The sequence below is a fragment of the Aythya ferina genome (genome assembly GCF_964211825.1).
Source record: "Aythya ferina genome assembly, contig: HAP1_SCAFFOLD_61, whole genome shotgun sequence".
In the NCBI taxonomy this organism is placed as follows: Eukaryota; Metazoa; Chordata; class Aves; order Anseriformes; family Anatidae; genus Aythya; species Aythya ferina.
In genome coordinates, this window is record NW_028181447.1 from 379,678 (window position 1) to 387,928 (window position 8,251).

Here is an 8,251-nt window from a genome sequence, read left to right on the forward strand (position 1 = left end):
ATGGAATAAGTTAACCTCCTGGTTGCCCAATTTCCAATGGTTGAAACAAGTATTCATTGCTCTAATCGTATTAGTAGTGTTAGGAATATTTGTGTGCATGTTGTTTAGATGCCTGCTTTGTTGTGTTACTGTAAATAAAGAAAGTATCTGATGCAAAAGAATTTGCATGGGAAAAGAAAAGGGGGGATTGATTAAGGAGGTATTGGGGAGGCAAGGACAATCCCCAGACAAGGACTGTATATCTCGAAACAAGACACTGGAACTCATGATAAGGAAGCGGCAGGCGGACAGAGAAACGAATGTAAGGACTATAACTCTCGAAACTGGACATTGGAATTCATTATAAAGATACAACAAACGGGAGAATTGGCAACAACCAGCTCTTGCAATTAAGAAACATGCCAATTCAGCAGATTCCTGACCAAAGGTGAAAAGTACACTGTGAGGAAGACTCGGGGTCTTCCTCCCAAAGACCCCTGCCCACGTCCCAAAGACCCCTGCCCACAATTCTTGGAAGGCTCTGCGCAGGCGCAAGGTGCCAAAAGGCTAATTAGCATGAGAAGTGAGGGAAGGCGGGGATAGGTAATGCATATGTATAGGTGCTTGTAGAATATTGATAGATTGATTGTATAAATTCAAGACTGCTTTCTGCTTTGGGTATGCACGATAGGTGGAGAGATCCCCCGTGCATCCAGCGCTGCAATAAAGAATATACCACTTAAAGGAATTTCGGCTTCGATCTTTGAATCAATTTGGCGACCCAGATGGGACAACCTCTCTGCCGGACTGCAGGACCTGCTGGGAACAGGACTCCCTAGGGTACCCCCGGGATTTCCCGGAGGGACTCCTCGACTCACCGGATCACTGCGGAGGCAGACAAGGACCCCATCATTGTAAGTGAGTATATTCTTTATTCTGGTTTGGTTTTCTGGTAGACCGGTCATCTGGAACTGTCTGTAAGTCAGAAGGTGATCTTCTGCGAGGCAGTGTTTGGTATATACTTTGTGGTTAGCACCATAAGTACATGTTTGGGGACCTTAAGGAAGGAGCTCGCTTTAAGGTCCATCTGGAATTGTGTTGTCTATTTCGGTTTTCTGACTCATGGAGTATGGTATTTAACTCTGGTTATTGTTACTGCGATTTTGGCTATTTTCCTGGTGGTAATAGTAGGTTCGTGGCATTGTTATAAGAAAGATATCGTTACGGTGTTACACAGTTCGGTTTTCTGACTAATCGCATGTGGAATTTGACTCTGACTATTGTTACTGTGATTTTGGCAATATTGCTGGTAATAGTAGTTTTGTGGCATCGCTACTGAAAGATATTGCGTGCCCGTATTTTTGTGAGTGATACGTTTTGTGATACGCTTTTGTAAGTAACGTGTATTCTGAAAGTGTAAACTGGAAACTGGGGGGGGCAAACAAGCAGTGAAATTTTAAAGAAAAGTGTGTTAGGATGTGTTTTAAGTCACTGGAAGGATATTGGAGGATCTGCCGGTGGAAGTGTGAACAGGAAAACATTGATAAAATATCGTAATCAGTGGTGGCCGCTTTATAAGCTGGAATGTGGAGAAAAGTGGCCCCTAAATGGAACTTTAAACTATAATATTTTGCTACAGTTAATGTTGTTTTTTGAGAAGCAGAACAGGATGAAATGTTGTATACTGATGTTTCAGCATCTTGGTGGGAAAAGGTAGGGAATTAAGTTGGCCCCTGACTGAACCTTTGATGTTGGCATTAGAGAAGTACAGGCTGGAGAAAGATAAAGGAAGTGTTAAAAGGGTTGTTGAAAGTGTTAAAGGTGTTTGAAGTTGAATGAGCAGGGAAAGAGGATGTAGGAATGTTAATAGTTCTGCCTCTGCCCGAGGCAGAGATCTTAAAATCATGGGTGTTAGCCCTTTAGGGCAAAGGGACCATGATCGGTCCGAGAGAGTTGTCACAGAAACAGAAAAGAGGTACACTCTTAAAACAACCTGAGTTCATGTGCGAGCTCAGATTGCTGATGGGACCGTTCAGGGAACTGTGGACAATTGCATTCCCCTGACCGACCCCCACTAAGACCCGAATCATCCTGAAAATCATGAACGGTTAAGTAAATACTAAAACCTGGATGAATTGGGAATTGAGAATATGCTTCCAACAAGGTCTAAAAGAAAGCCCTATGGAATTTTTGGACCAACTCTGAAATGTAATGAAAATAAATAAATAAATAAATAAATAAATAAATAAATAAATAAAACAAAACGGTTTGGACCTGGCTTTGGAGGACAAATTGACTAGCCTTTTCCTAGGGTAATCAACCCCTGATTTCAACAGGAATAACGGGGACCTGGGGAATCTACCCTAGCGGATCCTCCACTGGTTATAATGAAGCTAGGGGAGGAATGGAAGTGAAATTTCTTATTGCTATGGGGCAACGTATTCAGTTCTAAATCAAGCATTAATGCCTTCACAGAATTATTATGTTAGGGTAAAAGGTGTGTCATGGTTTAACCCGGCCGGCAGCTAAACACCACGCAGCTGTTCGCTCCCCCTCCCCCTCCCTCTCTGGGATGGGGGAGAGAAATGGAAAGTGAAGCCTGTGAGTTGAGATAAAGACAGTTTAATAAGACAAAATAACAATAATAATAATAATAATAATAATAATAATAATAATAATAATAATAATACAATGATGATAATAGTACCACTACTAATAATGTGTACAAACAAGTGATGCACAATGCAATTGCTCACCACCCGCTGACCGATGCCCAGCCTAACCCCGAGCAGTCCGGCCCCCTCCCCCTGGCTAGCCACCCCTATGTATTGTTTAGCCTGACGTCAGATGCTATGGAATACCCCTTTGGCTAGTTTGGGTCACCTGTCCTGGGTCTGTCCCCTCCCAGCTCTTACTGCACCCCCAGCCTGCCTGTTGGCAGGACAGAGCAAGAAGCTGAGATGTCCTTGGCTTGGTATAAGCATTGCTCTGCAACAATTGAAACATCGGGGTGTTATCAGCACTCTTCTCATCCTAAGCCAAAACATAGCATTCTCCCAGCTACTAGGAAGAAAATTAACTCTGTTCTAACTGAAACCAGGACAAGGTGTAACGGAAAAGGCTTATTTTTGTGAACCTTTGAAGTACAAATTAGGGAAACAATGGGGCATACACAGATTTTTATCTATGCCTAGCTCCTCATGGGCACTCTTAGGTAGAGATTTATTAGAGCAAGTAGGAGCAGAAATTGTCTTTGAAAAAGGGAAAATGGAATTAAGAACAGGAGAAGAACAACTAATAAATGTGTTAAGCTTGGCACTAATACAAACTGACCCTAAAAGTGAAATACCTTTAGAGATCACAGATCAAGTATGTCCAGGAGTTTGGGCTACCGAAGTCCCTGGAAGAGCTAAAAATGTGACCTTAATAATTATTAAATTAAAGCCAGGAGAGAAACCCGTTAAGGTTAAGTAATATCCTTTGAGGATAGAAGATAGGAAAGGAATTAAAGAGATAATTGATCAGTTTTTACAGTATGGATTATTGATTGAATGCGAATCAGAATACAATGCACCCATATTGCCAATTAAAAAGGCAGATGAAAAAGCTATAGGCTAGTTCAGGATTTGAGGGCCATAAATAAAATCACTGAGGATATACATCCAGTAGTGGCAAACCCTTATACTTTGCTGACTAAATTAAAGAATAGTCAAGTCTGGTTTACCGTACTGGATTTAAAAGATGCCTTCTTCTGCCTAGGCTTAGCCACAGAAAGCCAAAACCTATTCGCCTTTGAATGGGAAAATCCCGATTCAGGCAGAAAGACGCAGCTTACGTGGACATTACTACCTCAAGGATTCAAGAATAGCCCCACTATTTTTGGAAACCAATTAGCAAGGGAACTCGAAACATGGATACCTCCGGACACTGAAGGTGCTTTGTTACAATATGTAGATGATCTCTTAATAGCTACCGAGACTAAAGGGAGTTGGATTCAATGGACTATAAGTCGTCTTAATTTTCTGGGTTTAAATGGATATCAAGTCTCTTGACAGAAAGTCCAGCTGGCTCAACAAAGTGTGACCTATCTGGGATTTGACATTTCGGAAGGACAACGAGAACTAGGAACTGAACATAAGGAAGTCATTTGCCAGACTCCAGAACCTCAAATGGTAAAGGAGCTACAAAGCTTTTTAGGAATGACAGGTTGGTGTCGCCTTTGGATTTATAATTATGGACTATTGGTAAAGCCTCTATGTGAATTGATAAAGATTAACCAGTCAAAGTTAGTCTGGACTGGAGAAGCACAAAAAGTCTTTAAACAACTTAAACAAGAATTGATGATTTTGAAATATCAAGCAATATTGGTAGAACAGGACGACGTGGAGATTGTGATAATTCATATTGTGAATCTAGCCTCTTTTCTTAGTGATGCTCCGGCACAAGCTGTGATTCACGATTGTTTAGAAACTCTAGAGACTGTGTATTCCAGCCGACCAGACCTTAAGGAGGAGCCCATGGAAGATGCGGAAGAAACTTGGTTCACGGATGGGAGCAGTTTTGTTACGCAAAGACAACGTAAAGCTGGATATGCTATAACAACTACTCAGCAGGTAATCGAGTCTAAGCCTTTACCCCCTGGAACATCAGCTCAAAAGGCGGAGATAGTTGCTCTCACGAGAGCATTGGAACTGGCAGCGGGAAAAAGGGTAAATATTTGGACAGATTCTAAATATACATTCGGCGTGGTACATGCTCATGGAGCAATTTGGAAAGAACATGGATTGCTGACCGCTCAGTGAAAACACAAAGTATGCTGAAGAAATTTTAAAATTGTTAGAGGCTGTAAAACAACCAGAAAAGGTAGCTATCATGCATTGTCAGGGACACCAAAAGGGGAACACCGATTTTGAAATTGGAAAATCGATTGGCAGAGGCTAAGCAGGCAGCTGAAATAACTGAGGTGAAGGCATTGTCTTTGATACCAGACGGTAAAATCCAAACTATATGCAAATTATACAAAAGAAGACTTAAAATTAATTGAAGATTTGAAAGGTAAAATGAAACCAGATGGATGAGTATATTTAAAAGATAACCCCATAGTAATACCCTCTCGTTTGACATGGCCCATAGTTCTTACAGAACACAATAAAACGCATTGGGGAGCTGGCACACTGCATAAGAGCCTGAGTCAGACATTAGTGGGACGATATGATAAAACAAGTAACTCAACAATGTAGCATTTGCTTACACAATACCAAGGATAGAATAAAATTTGGAATAATCGGTAAAGGAAATTATTCGGGGCAACAGTGGCAAATTGATTTTTCAGAACTCCCTAGAAAAGGGGGGTATCATTATTTACTGGTTCTGACTGACACGTTTTCAGGAAGGCCTGAAGCCTTTCCCTGTCGAACAAACAAAGCAAGAGAAGTGGTTAAAGTCTTGTTAAATGAAATAATACCATGCTTTGGGATTCTAGTAGCAATGTCTTCTGATAGAGTTTCACATTTTTGTGCACAAGTGGTAGAACAGATAAGTAAGATTCTAAAGATAGATTGGCAACTGCATACTCCTTATAGACCACAGGCAAGTGGACAGGTAGAAAAAATGAACCATTTAATTAAACAATAAATAGCTAAAATTGGATAAGAAGCTAATTTGTCATGGCCTCAATCCCTCCCTTTAGCATTACTTGGAATTAGAGTTAAACCTAGAATAAAAGGAAATTTGAGTCCCTTCAAAATCTTATATGGAAGGCCATAGCAATTTCTATTTAGTGGAGAGGACCTAACGCAGTTAGGATCAGAATATTTATATGCTTATATAACTGAACTTCAGAAACAATTAAATAAAGTACATACATTTGTTTTAGGGACCAGGGCTAGAGGGTTGGATCAACCAATCCACCCCTTTAAGCTCGGGGATTATATATATATAAAGACTTTTTCAGGACAACCCGTGCAGGAAAAATGGAAGGAAAGTGGATGGGACCACACCAAGTATTACTGACAACACACACCGCCATTAAGATTAAGAAGCAAGCAGCTTGGATCCACAATTCAAGGGTGAAGAAGGCCCCGGCGAGGATATGGACCACCACTCCAATTGGACCAACAAAATTACGGTTTTCCAGATCCTAATGATTGCAGGGGTGCGGTTCTCGGATTTGGGGTGGGCAACTTGGGATGAGAACTTACACCTGACCTTAATACAAACAATTTCTCAAGTAACTAATAAGACGAACTGTTGGGTATGCACCCATCTGCCACAGCATGGGAATAAGGGTGTATCGTTAATTGGGATTCCCTTGCCTGCAAACTTATCTTGGACTAATTTGTGGGAAAACACATCTTGGGGTCGAAAATATTAAGCAGTTTTGGAACTAGAAGTGAGTAGCTTCATGCCGTTAGAATCCTATTATGTATGTGTACAAAGGTGTAACCCGCCTAAGGGTATAGGAAAACAGCATTGTATAAATACGGATACTACTTATGTGGGAAATCAGACATCTTGTAATTGAACAATTGATATTAGTACGACTAGCGGCTGGGCAAATTCAACCAGCTGGACGGTTCCAGAAGGAAAAGGGTGGTATTGGCTATGCAATGATACAGCCCGTAAGGTCTTGCCTGAGAATTGGAAGGGAACTTGCACTCTTGGAGCGGTAGTCCCCAATATGACAGTACATGATGTAGTGCCTCGAGGTTACTTGAGAAATCATATCCGGAGAATCAGATGAAAAATTAACAATCCATTGGTAGAGAGACACACCCCTTTTCATAGTTTTGTGCGATGGTTTATCCCATGGTTAGGAGTGAGTGAATTGGAAAAGGCAATAGTTAATATTTCTGCAATTATAGAGAAGTTAGAAAACAAAATTCTGGATGCTATAACGGCTCAACAAGAAGAGATATCTAGTTTATCACAGGTAGTATTCCAAAATCGGATGGCCCTAGACTTGTTACTGGCCACTCAAGGGGGAGTCTGTACAGTAATAAACACAAGTTGTTTTATGTATGTAGATCAGAGTGGAAGGATCTCTACCGACCTGGAAGAAATATGGAAGCAGACCAGGATCCTACATGAGATCAGTAAAGATGATCTTTCATGGAGTTTTAGTGAACTATGGAATAAATTAACCTCCTGGTTGCCCAATTTCCAATGGTTGAAACAAGTATTCATTGCTCTAATCGTATTAGTAGTGTTAGGAATATTTGTGTGCATGTTGTTTAGATGCCTGCTTTGTTGTGTTACTGTAAATAAAGAAAGTATCTGATGCAAAAGAATTTGCATGGGAAAAGAAAAGGGGGGATTGATTAAGGAGGTATTGGGGAGGCAAGGACAATCCCCAGACAAGGACTGTATATCTCGAAACAAGACACTGGAACTCATGATAAGGAAGCGGCAGGCGGACAGAGAAACGAATGTAAGGACTATAACTCTCGAAACTGGACATTGGAATTCATTATAAAGATACAACAAACGGGAGAATTGGCAACAACCAGCTCTTGCAATTAAGAAACATGCCAATTCAGCAGATTCCTGACCAAAGGTGAAAAGTACACTGTGAGGAAGACTCGGGGTCTTCCTCCCAAAGACCCCTGCCCACGTCCCAAAGACCCCTGCCCACAATTCTTGGAAGGCTCTGCGCAGGCGCAAGGTGCCAAAAGGCTAATTAGCATGAGAAGCGAGGGAAGGCGGGGATAGGTAATGCATATGTATAGGTGCTTGTAGAATATTGATAGATTGATTGTATAAATTCAAGACTGCTTTCTGCTTTGGGTATGCACGATAGGTGGAGAGATCCCCCGTGCATCCAGCGCTGCAATAAAGAATATACCACTTAAAGGAATTTCGGCTTCGATCTTTGAATCAATTTGGCGACCCAGATGGGACAACCTCTCTGCCGGACTGCAGGACCTGCTGGGAACAGGACTCCCTAGGGTACCCCCGGGATTTCCCGGAGGGACTCCTCGACTCACCGGATCACTGCGGAGGCAGACAAGGACCCCATCATTGTAAGTGAGTATATTCTTTATTCTGGTTTGGTTTTCTGGTAGACCGGTCATCTGGAACTGTCTGTAAGTCAGAAGGTGATCTTCTGCGAGGCAGTGTTTGGTATATACTTTGTGGTTAGCACCATAAGTACATGTTTGGGGACCTTAAGGAAGGAGCTCGCTTTAAGGTCCATCTGGAATTGTGTTGTCTATTTCGGTTTTCTGACTCATGGAGTATGGTATTTAACTCTGGTTATTGTTACTGCGATTTT